Raw genomic sequence first — 15,132 nt, 5'->3', positions numbered from 1 at the left:
GGAGACAGACCAGACTATTATGTATGCCAACTGGATACACCACAGTAGCACCAAGAAACCTATTTCAACTCCAGCATAGCTTGTTGTAAATCTATAGTGAGGATAAAGCTTACTATACACACTACAATGCTCATCAATAGACAGTACTAATACTTATAGTAGAAGATATTTTTAAACCAGCCACGTTCTGATGCATCCTCTCTCATATTCATTCCTCAGAACCTCAATAATGATCTGTGAGAACTCCTCTAAAACCCACCAGGCATAAAATCATTTGCAACAGAGTTCATCAGCAAAAAGTATTCTGTAATAAATAGATAATTTCTGGGTCCCATTTCCGATGTACAATCTGTGAGATTGCCTCTGCATGCAAGGTGATAGCATCAGAGCAAAAGATGTCAGGTTGTGGGAAAAATTTGGGTTAATACTTTAATCCTTTAGGAGTATGAGCTATTTTATGCATGTCTTATGCACATTCTAATTTTTGTTACGATAGTGCGACTCTAGAGTCATTCATTTATCTGAAGACTTCTAGATTTATTCCAGTGAAATCAAAAGGAAGACAAATTAAACTGACATCCAACAAATAGCCTTCCAAATATGTAAATCAAGACATATGAATCTGCAGTTATTGATAGGTACAAATTACCAGTAATTGGCCAGATGATGTAAGAGTTTTGTCCTGTTCCGCTTACTATTTCTCAAAATTCAGGGGAAAGAAATACAATGAATCATAAAACCTGAAAACACCCAAGTACTCATCAGTCTCTTTCATTTATCCTAAGCATTATTACAGACAAGTGTTACCAGTGTTATTGTTCACTTTGATTTTTTAAAAATATAAGAAATAAAAAATTAGATATTACAACCATTACATTTGGCTGAAAATGGATAAGAACAAAAATCATAAACAAGTCTGGTTTTAAACAGTTTCCAACTCAGCTGTACAGACTGGTAGGTTTTCAACAATACAGTCAGGGAAGTGTTTGACTTCCTGAGTGATTTAGGCTTGTGAGTGAACCAGCTGAGGTTTGGTTATGTGATCAAAAAAAGAGATTCCTTCTTCTTGATTTCAAATATCGCTTTTCTTCCCAAAAGGTGAAATATAGGATGCATACAGGAAGGGGACCATAATAAGAGCCAGAGAGATACAGTATCTTAAAGCCCTGGAGAAGTCTGTCTGTGAATTCTATTCTGAACTTCCTGGTTTAGGCCTCTGTCTACATCCTTCTGCTTTTATTCTCTTTAGTTGTGCACTAACAACTTTAAGGCTCATGCAGCATGTAAGCTGATTGCTTTGAATATAAATGGGTAGACTATTAAAAGCAGAATTTAGGCTTCTAGACTCATAAATCATAAAAGGAAGCATAAATTCTGTGTTTTAGTAGAGATTTAAATTCCTAAATGGGTTTTATAGGAGCCACATAAGACCTATTGACAATACCCCTTTATGATAAAAAGTAAATAGAAGTGACAAAGTCAGAATTCAAAATGCCACTGCTTAGCTCCTACCAGCCTGAAGAAGACCAAAAAATGGCTGGAGGAAACCTCAGAGGGAAACAAATGATAACATGAAATTAAATGTGTAATATTCCTTTTTATGCAGTGTGGGGGAAAAAAGCACTCAGAGAATGAGCTGGTACATTTGCATAACAAAGGAAATCAACAACAACAACAAATTGCCATCGTGTTCAAAGCTGATAATTGCACAGATGACAACAAGAAAGCGCCTTTCTTCTCAGCTCTCTAGGGGACGAGCCTTGTCGAGATGAGGAAAAAAGGTGGAAAGTGACCCCACTTGCTTTCATGAAAATTAGCAAGCTCAGAAAATGTCTTTGGTACAAGGGGGCGGCCGGTGAATAGTGTGAATGCTAATGAACACAATGAGGGCAGAGGCTCAGCCAGTGTTCCCATCAACTCCATCAGATGATCAACAACTGGCAGCACTCTTCTTCAAACCATCCTCATCCAGCCAACCAACGTCCAAATCACCTTGTCAACAAAGTCTTTCTGGAGAAGTGATTTTTGAAGGGGTTGTCATTTTTGTTTTGTTTTGTTTTAAATTATTATTTGTTTCTTAGTTGATGTTTTCTTTTAGAGTCACATTGCATTTGATTTCTTCAAGCCCTGTGAAATGTGAGAATCTCTCCTGCTCCTGTGCAGCACGGCCCCAGGTAATGATCCTCAATTTTCCCAAGCCAGTTGTCTGGACATCTCACCTTACCAGGATCAAGGGAAAGGTACTTGCAATCACTACCTCCTCTGACATTCTCAAGCCCTTAGAAGAGTTTTCAGTCTGGAGAAAGAGGTACTTCTCTTGGCACCAGCAGATCACCAATTGTAACTGGTTTTGTCAGCATGAAAATATGTATTTGCTTCGTCTGCAAGATGAAACATAATTCAATTTATCCAATGACTTCCTAGAAATATGGTGACTCCAGAAGTCTACTAAAAGTGCTGAATAGTGGTAGTATATTATTTTTTTAATTATCCAGTGGTAGGGTGTCCTTGAAAAGAGCTCTGAAACCCTTTGAAAGTCTGTGACTGATGCTGAAAGTCCTAGACAGAAAGACAGGCTGTAAGAGACCAGGACTAATTGATACATCCTTATTTAACTCCCCACTTCTTCCTTACTATTTCCCAGCCCTGCATCAATAATGCAGCAGGCAACAAAGATGAACGTAGTCAGAAAGTCTTATTGTAGCCCTCTGATTCTAGGACAAGCTCTAGTAGCACAAAAGTAGCTCCCATTGGCAACTCTCCATAGACCTGAGTGGTTTAAACCTCTGAAGTCTGTCCTTTAACCCTATGGAAAATATCTATAAAATTTAACGGTTTCAGCCATTTGATTTAAGAAAAAGTCCTTTCAGAGTTTGAAGAGTTTAACACAAAAAACAATTCTAGAGATATAAATTATTAAAGTCTGTGTATATTCTATAAGGCAAGATGTGTGCATGTATTTTAAAGTCTTTGTTACAGAATTCAGCAGAAGTTTTAATTTTCTGTCATGGTCAATAGGATCGATTAAAAAGCAAACAGCTCCTCCTTCCACCCCCCTCAATAAAGTAGAGAAGAAAAACAACAAATGTCTAAAATCAGTCAGGTATTGTTTTGTTTTTAAATCCCCTGGGATTTTTGTATTTGGTGTCTGATGTCTAGTTTGCTTTCATTTATTCCAGAATAAATGGATGGCAGTCAGAAAGACCTTGAATAGACAGACGGTTAAGGTACTCACATCAGATCCCTGGGTTCAAGCCTCAATAGCAGACAAAACAGAAACTCTTGCCTGAGGCTTTAACATCCTATGTACTTTAACCTGTCAGTCCTTACAGATGGAAGAGTTTCATCTCGTATAAATAATGAAACACTTGTAGGGAAAGGGGGTGCAGGCATGAAAGCTCTGTCATTGGGGGACTCATTTAGGAAGACTGAAGGCTCAGATTCAAATCCTTCTTCACCAAACGAAGAAAAGAGCAGGTAAAAGGCTTTCCTACCACCTAGACAAATGCAGTAAGCTACTGGGCTACACTCACTCTCTCTCATGTGGGTGGATTTATCTTCCGTCTCTCCACCCCGTGTGGCCAGTAAATATGAGAGATCTTAACATTATTCTAACTGATAGTTAAAACATGTGGAATCCACAAAAAATCTGTCATCGGGTATAAGTCTTTCTTTGCAGTCAAAATTAAGCTCTAAGAAACAACCCTGAACTTCTGTGGAACTAGAGGATTAGCAGGCCAGGAGAGAAATAAACACCTATATGGGACTGCTAATGGATCCTCTAGCTATCTGCAGACTCCTGTTTAAAAGCAGTCTCATTTTAATTTCTAAACACACTTAATTTGAAAGCAACTGTAGGAGGTCACTATAAGACAAAAGAAAATTTTATGTCCAGCTGCTCCTCTAACAAGCTCAGATATTTGCAACCTAGGACCATAACACTCATGCTATAGAGCACAGGCAGCTTTGCTTTTTGTCTCTGCTTCATCTCCAACAATAAAATGAAAATGAAGTAGAGACCAGTTTCTCATGGGACCTAGGGAGAAGTCTCAGATATTCTACATCTGTGACAAAATGAAAATATGGATCTAAATTATCTCAGTGGAACCCAGGATGCAAAAATATGTGTGTGTGTGGAGTTGAACACTTTGTTGTTTGTTTACTTTCTTTTGGATGGGTTACAAGAGCAAGGCTTTCTTGTCTGAAGCTTGTAGAGCCATTCATGAAGACTTGTTCAGATAAGTGGGTCCTTTCTCTGCTGTTTTCCCTGCCTGGCTGATGGAGTTTAAGACCTGTAGGCAATGGATGAAGCCCCAGTTCGCCCCTCTCTGGGTGCAGGTTCCACTAGATGCATCTTTAATGGTTACTCCTGCCTGGTTTCACTGGAAGCATCAGTCTAGGGGCTGCAGATAGATGAGGTTTTTCCAGCTGAGGACAGCAGGTGCACAGGCTGGACTGCGAAAACAGGAGGGACTGGCTCGCATTGATCCTGGCTGAGTGCAGCATCTGAACCAGGGACAACTCTTTCTAATGGGCTGTGGGAGTTGTTCTGAGAATGATGAAGAGGAGGGCAGGCAGAAGAAAGGTTGGAAATGCTTTGAAGTGAGAGTTGTCAGCCTAAAATCCATCACAATGCATAATCAAGTACATATGCAAAGCTGGTCTTGAGGTGCTGCCTAGAGGCTCATAAAATCAGTTGTCTACAGTGCTGGCCATTAGCAAAAGGTTGACTGTTAATGCTGTTAATTTTCTGTAGTGTACTTCAGTTTACTGATATGACAGACAGAGCTGGAAGCTCCTTCCTCAATATTTTAACCTAGTTCCTAAACAGGGACAAGTAATTTCAGACTTTGTGAAATTAATGAGGCCTGTTTGCCAATGGCTTGCTCGTGACTGGATTCTCTGATGTCTAATAAAGGACAAGACCAATTAGCTGTTCCTTCAATGGAATTACTGCTAGTGCCTTTTCCCCACCATTTTACCTGTTTCCAAAATTCATGTTGGAACAGAATATATTTGAGCCTTTTTACCCCCACTGCTTAATTTATCTGAAATCAGCTCAGAGTTCAAAAGTTGAAGGACAAACACAGGCTGTGATCATATAGTCTTCCTTCTCCTTGAAGCCAGATTTATAATTTTAGATTGTCAGAGCTGCTTAGGGATCTCTGTGGCAGTACGATACCATTTGCCCAGTGAGCAGATTGAGATAGCAAAATTATCATGACCACTTCGTAGCTGAGCTGATTAGCCTGTGCCTCACCAAGAAATGCCCCTGTCTGAGGGTCTGGTCCTATCATGCAGTCAGACCCTGCCCATGTGTCTAAAGGAGTAGTCCCCTATAATGTTTGGAAGTGTCTGGCAAACATTAAGAAATTGCACAGTCTCACCAGTGAAGGAACTGGGGTTTAACTCCAGTCTGCAGAGAGTGAAATGACGGAAAAGGGAAAAACGGATTACGTGAGTTGTTCAAGTAATGAAGAAAATCTGTGGCATAAAAGTACCTTTATCTCCCACATATCAGCTTAGTACTTGCAATGATATCCCATCTTTTAAATGCTGGTGATTTGGTATTTGGCACAATCCTGCAGTACTTGGAGGGCTGTGTCTAGGGTTTGGTATGGTTTTGTTTCCCTTGAACAAAATTAAGAACTTTCAAGTGATGGTTTACAGCAGGAACAGGACTATTACTTTTCTCACTAATTCACCCACGTAACAGGATTTCCACCGTGCAAGAAAAATTTCAACTCCTGCCCTGTGCCCTCCAGACACAAAGCCAATCCCATGCCATCGCTAGGTCAATCTCCAGCAGAAGAAAGAAGGCAGCCCTCCCAAATCCCGTGTCCCTGTTCCTACTTGGCATTGGAACTCTCTCCCCTTTATTTATTTCATTTCCTGTGCTCAGTGTGCAATGTACCTCTCCAGGTTCATTCATTCATTTCATTTTGGCGGCATGTCACTACACGGACAATCTATTGAGGATGAGACGGAAATAATATTACACTACCGAGCTGATAATACCTGACTTTAATATCTCTTAGCGGTATCTCCATTGTGCTATGTCAGTGAAATAGATCAGACAGTGTAGCTTTCTAGTGTAAACCAAAATGGGACGGGGGGGTGGGGGGGGGGGGGAATAGTTCTGCAATCAAAATTAAACTTCTAATACATCAGCAACAGAAGGTGAAGGGAAAGCAGAACTGCAAGGTAACAAATCAGCTATCTTTCAAGTGGCACCTTTGAGCAGGTAGCTAATAAACATCTGTATTTAACTCCAAGCACATTTCCTCACCCTCTTTTCTCCCATCTCCTTGTCCTGTCTGCTCCCACTAATACACTAGGTTGGTTATACATAGCTCATTTTAGTGACATCATAACCATTCTGTTGGTCATTATCATGCACTCTATGATTCTATGTTACTTAAACAGATTTACGGTCTGTGTGTTTGAATAAAGAAAGGATGAAGGGGGGATGTTCAAGGAGCCATGAGAAAAGATATTCAAGAAGTGTGGTTAAGCCAACCCTAAGAACCTCTGCGAGTGGCTTTGCTCTCTAAATCAAGTCTGTAAGTCTGTCTTGTAGATAAGACACAGGACAGGGATTTGGGACAACCTGAGTATCGTTCTCGCTCCTTCCATTTTTTGGTTATCTGACCTTCAGGGGTTGTTTAGCTTTTCAGTATCACTGTTTCTGCATCTCCAGCTTGTGTGTGAGAGAGCATCTAACGTGCTTTAATGGCTAGATGGATGTGTACATATTAAACATATTCATTCCTTTGATTCAGTTGGTATGGCAGCAGTGGAGAACTTGGTTCAACAGTTGTCTCTTATAGTCCCTGATCATGGGTCAGATTTGATCCTGAATGCCAATAATTTCATCTGAGGATGAGGATGGAGCTGGACAGAGGGATATTTTTAATTCATTAAAAATCCCCTGCTGCCTCAGCAAGCAGCTCATCAAGGGAATCATTAACAGCATGAAATTTTTAAATATGTGTTTACAAATAATTCTATAAAGAAGACCTGGAAGAGCCTTTCAGCCCTTCCAGTTGAATTTCAGTGGCCACATCAGCTATGGATAAAATGCAGAAGGTTGGAGAGGTCAAGTCTGAAATGAATGGGCCTCTGTTTAACTCTTCATGTCCTCATGTTGCTGGCTGATTTCCTTCTGCCTCTCCACCACTCCTCAACATGCCTCTCTGGTGTTCCTCTTTACGTGTCGATAACTGCAACTTATCCCTCCCGCACATTTTGCTGTCTGGTGTATCACTGCCATCTATACCTAAGATTGTAAGCTATGACTGTGAAATCAGAGTTCAAAGAAGAATTAAAATCCTGCATCTCTGTTCCTACAATTCCCTCATACCTATTTCCAGAGGAGCAGTTAGAATGAGGTGGTCCTGTCTGCTATATTACAAGCCTGGTGAAAAGTGTGAGAGAGAGCTGTGAGGCAGAATAATTTACTAGAGAAAAAAAAACAAGGGAAAGAAAATTAAAAATGAAGTTTTTAATGGGTTTCTGAACTTTCTGAGAGGCTGCAGACACAGCATCCTAGTTTTTGAGATCTATGCATGGGTGAGTTTTCCCCTTTTTCTTTTGCTGCTAAACTTCCTCATGCAGCCAAAATACAAATGGTCCCTTGGCACTGATTTATATTATTTTTAGCGATGTGCAGGCAGCAACAGTTTTAGGCCCTCAAAGCCTAATAATAATTTTTCTTTAAAGAAGAAAGGGAAAGAGAGAAGTGGTCCTCCACAGCAGATCGGAGCAGGAGGAGGTGACTGATAAAATTTGGGACTGGCAGATTCAGCACTGTACCCTAATTAGATGGGAACTTGGCATTTGCAGTGTGACTTCTGCCCTGGTAAAGCTCTCCTCTGACTAGAGGAGGGAATAAATTCAGGACCTCTTAAAGCCATCATGGTCTAAAATCTGTCCAGCTCTGTGAGAAACCTCAAATTTAAATGATCTTGACTTCAAACTCTTAAAATAACATGTTCTGAACTATAGAAAACAGCTAATTTTAATGGTAACGTACTGGAATAAGGTTCAAGACACTTAAGTCTTATTACCAATTCTGTAACAAAATTTCAAAGTCACACAGGGCAAGGTGCATAACTTAAGCCACATTTGTCAAACAGGCATGTTCTTTTGCTTGTCTGGTTTCTTCAGACAAAAACAACTTTAGGAAGGGGGTTGTCCTGACATGTGGGTCCGTGATCTCAGGCTCTTCTAAAGCACAAATAGCCAGAAGCAATTCAGTACTGGCATATCTTCATCAGAACACTGGGAGTAGATTCATCAGCACAGATTTAGTCATCTACAATATTGGCATTTACATCCGAGGTTGTCATCTAGGTCACCTTCACAACCCACAAGAAACAGTCAATTCTAGAGCAAGATCCATTTAATCCAAATGTAGATGTCAGAAGAATCACTCTCTGGAATTGCCTATTTCTCTCCACTGACTGTGTACAGAGTCTAGGCAATTAGGTCAGATGCGTATTCATTATTCACGTTTATCAATGAATCCCAAGTTGTGAACCCCTGCAGAAGACACTGTCCTCAAAGCATCTAGACTTTCCATGATTGGGCCTGTGGTTAGTTCTCAACTGTGGGATCTTTACTAACCTATGGAGACTCCTCTGAGAGCCCTGTTTTTGCCATGATCTGCTAGAGCCCAGAGGGTTAGAATAGGAATAAGGTAAGTGCTGATGAAACAAGGAGTAGATTTATGGACCCTTTTATGCAAAAACTTTTAATTTCTTCCACAGGATAAAGAAAAGCAACATCCACCCACCTCCAAATGTGAGTAATTCTGTCTGCAAGGGAAGCAATGCACTTTGACTTCTTGTGAAATCTTGTTTCAAGTGTGAGCATCGGTGGGCATTCTCCATGGTCTACTAAGGCATCCCTTTCACAAAGTGGGGTAGTAAAAGAAATACCATTTCCTCTAATCAGAAGCCTGGTTTCACAAAGCTGATCAGAACTTCACATTTAATTGAAACTACCCAACAAGTTCAAAGGTTACAGCTGGGGACAAGGCAGAAAAGAAGACTAACAGACACTGAGAGAAAGATTTCTTATGAAGATGAACTGGAGAGGAAAAAAAAAATAAAAGGAACAGAACATAAAGAAAATCAACAACTGAGCCTGGAAACCACCCCACTGCCACAAAGGAGGCCATTCATTTACATTCGCAAGGAACCCAACAGCAGCTGGAGGTGTCTGGGCACTGCCATTCCACAGATGATGTCAGCCTGTGGAAGATTTTTCAATTAATCTCTCTTGACCCTATGCCTTGAACCCTCGTTCCTATTTTTAACAACCCCATTCTGTTGGATGACCTTGGGACCCAGTGACCAATAATGCCCATTTAAGTAACTGCGGGGGTGTTGGTAAGTATGCAAGGAGAATTTGCAAGGGGCTCATTATATAGAGAGTTAGTTACCACAGAGGAGGACTCTCTCTCTCTCATTCTTGCCTGTAGGCTAGCAGCTGAGGACCTTAAGCAGAGACTCGGTCATGCTAAACATACAAAAAATGCTCTAAAAAAGCCCTTCTGCATGTAAACAGTTCTAGAACTTGGAGAAAAGCAGAAAGGGCATATGAACATATACCAATCAAACTCACCAACATCATGAAGAAATCCATTGAAAACTCCATATTCCTTCTTTCAACTAAAATATTAGGTAGAAAAGAATTGCAACTAAAGCAAGCAAAAGAAGCCCAGATCTTGTTTTACAGCACAGTGTGGAACCTAGGCTATTCCTGTTAATAATTTTGAAAGACTAACACAGAAAGGATTTGGCTTCAAGTTCATGCATGTACATCAAATGTAGAGCACAATTTTGTCTGAATCTCAAGAGACAAAAATGCACTAAGCCACTTTGCCTCAACAATTTTACAGAACACCGTTTCATGCCCACAAGACAAGTGCTTCAAAACATCCTGATAAATATTCAGCAATAAGCCTTCGATGCAAACTTAACTTTTATTCCAATATAAAAATACATGTTGTACTTTTGTAAGCATTGTAAGGTTATGAATGTGTTCTCTTTCCTGTCTTCAGCACATGCGTTTGGCAGGCTGAAAAAGAATGTATTTCTGTTTTCTTTAAAAAAAAAAAAAAGAAATTATCCTCTGTTGACTAGTGCCATAAAGACAACAGGGGAATGAAAACACTATGTGCTGTGATGCTATGCAAGCCCCTCTGTACTCCCCTGTTGATGGAATGACAACCATCTTGGTCCTCACTCTAGGTTTCAGCCAGCCATCCTTTCAGCAAAACTCTCTGGATCAGAGAGGGGGAATGACAACAGATAGGGCTAGGCTTAAAGGAGAATGTATGATAAACTTGGTAGACTGGGTTGGATTTGAAGACACCCACCACAAGTGAAAGGAGAATTTTCTTTGTAGTGTCCCCACTCTTGGGATTCTGGTAGGTAAGAGCTGAAGAACAGGTAAGACGATTTATAGGAGTTGTGTGGGTGATGTTGGATTAATGCTATTAATCAGAACGTAAAAACTGTCATCCTGGGTCAGACTAAAAGTCTGTAACAAAATAACCTGTTTCTAACAGTGACCTGTAACAGATGTTTTGGAAAAGTGTATAAAAACCATGGCAATTACAGAGTGATCTTTCCCCTGGCTGTACTCTCGTGTCTGTAATCAGCAGTTTAGAAACTTCCCAGGGTTTTTTTCTGAAGCTTTCAGAACGTTTGCATATAAAAAGTTACAAAATCCACCAGTAAAGTCAGGCATTCCTGATGCGTACTGCTGAAAACCATTCTCTGTCATAAGAATGAATGAAGGGTGATAATATTACTCCAAACAGGCTTAGGTCCTTGACTAAAACCACCTTTGGCATATAGGGAGAGCATGTAGTTTTTCTCTGGGATGCCATTCAAGCTCCATGCCCATCAGATCATACCAAAATGGATTAACGTAGTGGATTACATGCTGAAAGGCTGGATACAGCACTGGAGCAGTAAGATTTCAAGGCTCTCTGAAAGTTCATAAATTATGATAAACCTGTTCATCCAGCATCTCTTGAAAAACTCTTGTCCATGTAATTGTCCTTGTACCACTCTCGCTGTGTCATTGACTAGCAAGGCGGCCAACGCACTCTGCCCTAGTAGCATTACACAAAACTGATCCTCAGCAGTGATCAAAGGAAAGCAGAAGGGCAAAGCGCCAGCAAACAAAGAAGATAAGGCCCACAGAAATCCATCAAATTTTAAAATGCATTGGATGCACTAACATCTCAGAGGAGACTCAGATAAGGACACAAGTAAGTCTTACATATTCCTTTGAGGCTGAACTTTGACGCACAGCCTCACTACTTCTCTAACAGGTCTGCTCACCTCTTTGTTCATTCAAGAGCCTTTCTCTTCTAATGGAGAGATTTCATTTTGCTGAGCTCCATTGATTATTAAAAAATAAGAACTAAAAATCAAAATGCTGCTGTGTGCATTTCTCTGCCACTCATACAAATCTCAGTTGCCTCTGTTTCTTCTTATCACTCTAGTTTCATCCAGGACAGACCTTTTGTGTGTATTTCCAAAACAATCTCACCACTGCCATGTTCAGACCTTGCTTCTGTATTCTATATTTCCTGACACCAGGCAAAACCTCCCTTTTTTCTTGTCTACTCCAATTAGTTTCTATTATAGCTTTTTTCTTTCCTTTCCTTATACCTTTTAATTCCCCTTTCTCTTTAATTCACTGGCTCTGTACTGGTGTTGCTTAACCCTCAGGAAGTATTTTGGGACATGCTTGATTAAAAAAGATAGAGGAGATTAAATTCAAGCAGTTCTGTATTTTTATCTTGGTACTTCCACTGTCCCTCATCACTAAAATATCTGTAATAACTGTAGTATTTATATATTTAGTATTTTAACAATATTATTTTCAGTCCAAATATTTTAACTACACTGTTTTAAAACTAAGAGACAGAAACTTATATGATGGATCTAAAAAGCATCATAAATTTCTTCTTTTAAAACATATTTCAGGTTTTTAATTGGATTATTATTTATATAACAGTCTTCATGTTTCTGGAAATTTAAAATAAATTCATGTCAAAGTTACAAGATTTCTTTGATGTTATGTGGAATGCCCAAAGTATTTTGGGTTTGTATCTCTTTCTTTTTAAGCAGAGTATGAGATACTAATGGAATCAGCTGATTTACAGAGATGGAAGTTTCAGGGGAAAAAATTAGATATATTATGAGACTTTGGTCATTACAAGTTTAACCCTCAGATAATCCTCAATCTCCTTAACTGAAAACCCAAATTTAATGGATTTTATTTGAATTTCCCTCCATATATGGAAAGGTGGTTTTTTTTTCCTCCTTAAAAAGCTGTGCAGTTCTTTAAACACAAACCTGAGAAAAAAAAAATCAGCCTTCCACCTGGAGTTTTGAATCATATTCTCCTTCCTTCAAGTTACATGCCTGACTTATTTATAAAAACTTCCAATAAACATGAATCTGACAGTCAGCGTAATATGCTGGAATCAAAAGGTATTATTGACTTTGCTATACTGATCAATGGTGGCCCAGGCCCCGCAACAGATTACGGTGGTTCTCTCTGAACACGGTCACTCGGCGGTTCCCTCTCTGCATTAAATGAGTGTTCCTCTGTCAGGATGTGTTAAAATGACCTGGTTCAGAGCTTTCTGCTCCAGGCCTTGCCCTCCCATGGATTGGACACAGGATGCACTTCCAAAGCCATGTAAATGCTGAAGCAGCAGGTTGCTACTTCTGTTTGGAGGTGGATTTCATGTGGTTCTTTGCCACTCACCCCTGTTTTTGCCCACTCTTAGTGCTGCATCTGTCCCCTTTCCCATGGCATGTCTCACCAGCATTTGTGCACTTTTGCTTCACCACTCCACTGTGTGTACTATATCATCACCGTATAGACTGGGAACAGAGCCACGGGGAGGCTAATTGACTTGCCACACAGGAAGCTCAGAGGGAGTTTGAAGCCACTTCTTTCATGTCAACAGCGGGTGTATGAAATGTTGACTAGCTCCTCTCTCCTTATGTTCCTCAAACCGACCTTCTTCTCCCAGCTCTAAATTCCAAGACAGTCACTAGGCGAAAAAGATCTCTTCTGCTTGAAAAGTACAGCAGGATGGCTTTTCCATGACATCAGTCTGAACTCATAGCAGCCCTGACAAGGTCTATCTTATGCCTAGAGGTGACTTACACTTCAGTAGACTGCGTAGTCATGGTCTTTTCTGAGCTATGTGGAGGTGTGAACTGCAACAGCTCTGGGAACCACACCGACCCCCTCCAATAAGCAATAGCAGCAGCCATCTGGAAGGCGGTCCCTATACGTTCCACTGCTCTGGGCTGGGATTTAGGCCAATGATCAGTCCAGCTAAGTTCCTAGTGGAAGCAACCTTTCATGAGGGGTACAAGGATTCAAAAAACAGGAAATTCTGCTATTTCTACAGCTGCCCTTTGTCCTGAAGCCAAAAAAAAAAAAAAAAAAGCAACAACAACTCATGTTGTGTGGAAATACACAATTCAGAAATGTTTAAATGCAGAAATGTCTAAGGAAAATTTCTACTTCTCTTCTGAACAAAAAGATGTAATCTTTACTGAACAGCCAGTTGCAAAAAGTGTTTCAATATTATCTTTTCACAGGAAAAAATTATACATAATGTTCAAGAAAAGTGAAATGAACACATAAATGTTGTTTTCAGTGAAAACATATATTTTTCATAGACTGTTTTTCTAAGTTAGAATATTTCGACTGGAATTATTCAGAAGAGAAGCAAAAGATTAAAGAAAGGCAGAGAGGTTCAATGACCCACTCAAGACAGGTCATGATTTGTGAGACCCAAGCAGGTCAGGAGCAACGTGTGTACAGAAGCTACACAGAGGAAAATTAGTATTGCTCTTCCCTGAGTATATGCCCACAGCCAACGTTTCCAGATCTATTAATCAACAGCCTTTCATTCAAACTGGGAGAAAACAAAACCGTGCTGTGAAGCAAACAACGGACATCGGTATTGAAATGAAAAGGATATGGAGAACATGAGAGTTTTAGAGCAGGTGGCATCAAACCCTTCCTGAGCAAGTCAAGGGCTCAGTGTCCCCAAAGCAACTCGACAGAGAGCTCCCCAAAGCAATCTCTTACACAGTCTTCTGTAGTATGTAAATTTATTGAAATACAGTCCCCTTTGCCTACTGGGAGATGAGTGCGCTGTGATCCGTCCTCTCAACCCACACTGACACAGGCAGCTGACATTGTGGTTTTGAAGATTTCCCTTTTGTTTTTGCTGCCAGCTTGTGGGAGGGGGAGAGAAGGAGGAACGGGAAGGAGGAGGGCATAACGCGCCCGCAAGTGTGTGTAGGCAGGCCAAGAGAATCTGTGCCACCAAACACCCAGATGGCAGGAAAAAGTCACCTTTTCCTAACTGGATCCGAGGCAGATTTTTATAGCGTGTGGGTGTGAGAGAGGGCAGGGGCTGTGAGGAGGACGCAGGAAAGCAGAGCATGTAAATGCACATATGTTTGCCCCAGAAAGAGGGAGAGAAGGGCACACAGTGGATAAACAGGCTTCTCTCTGTCACTCTTGTGACAGAGTTGCACAGGGGAGAAGAGCTGAGTTACAGAGACATGTTTCAGGAGCAGAAATCCAAGCACCTGATAAGCCTTTCCCTTGCACTCCTCTGTGCAAAGGCCCGTGGGAGGTCTCCAGCTTCCCACTGCCCTTGCAAGGTATGTTACAGGACAATTTCTTTTTCCCCAGATCCCCTGAAATGGGCTTTAACAATGGTGAAAAACTGTCTTGAGCTGTACTTTCTCTACAACCCTGGAGATGACACAGCCCACATGCAAGTCAAGGACCACATCCTGTGACTTCATGCTCCTGACAGCAAGGTGGCGCCCCTACCTGTATGTCTTTGCAATCTGAATTCCTGGCTTTAAAAAGAAATGAGCCAGCAGAAACCATTCAAACCTACTTTTCTGGGCTCCCATATATCTATGCTCATAAACTAAACCAGGCCATGGCCTATTCTTTGATCCTGCAGCATGAAAGCCTTGCACATGTGTAATTCAATTCTCTACCTTCTCCCCAAAACTGGATGGGCTGAGTCCCACCTTTCTGAAAAAG

At 40.6% G+C, this 15,132-nt stretch overlaps 1 protein-coding gene across 48 annotated transcripts in view; it reads right to left on the bottom strand.

Annotated features, from left to right (window-relative positions):
* CELF4 (CUGBP Elav-like family member 4) overlaps nt 1-15,132 on the bottom strand; it is a 700,143-nt gene that overhangs the window by 467,043 nt on the left and 217,968 nt on the right. The window lies entirely within an intron of this gene.

This window comes from Pelecanus crispus, chromosome Z, assembly GCF_030463565.1.
Source record: "Pelecanus crispus isolate bPelCri1 chromosome Z, bPelCri1.pri, whole genome shotgun sequence".
Lineage (NCBI taxonomy): Eukaryota > Metazoa > Chordata > Aves > Pelecaniformes > Pelecanidae > Pelecanus > Pelecanus crispus.
The sequence above is the reverse complement of the archived record's forward strand: the minus strand, read 5'-3'. Positions and strand labels throughout refer to the sequence as shown.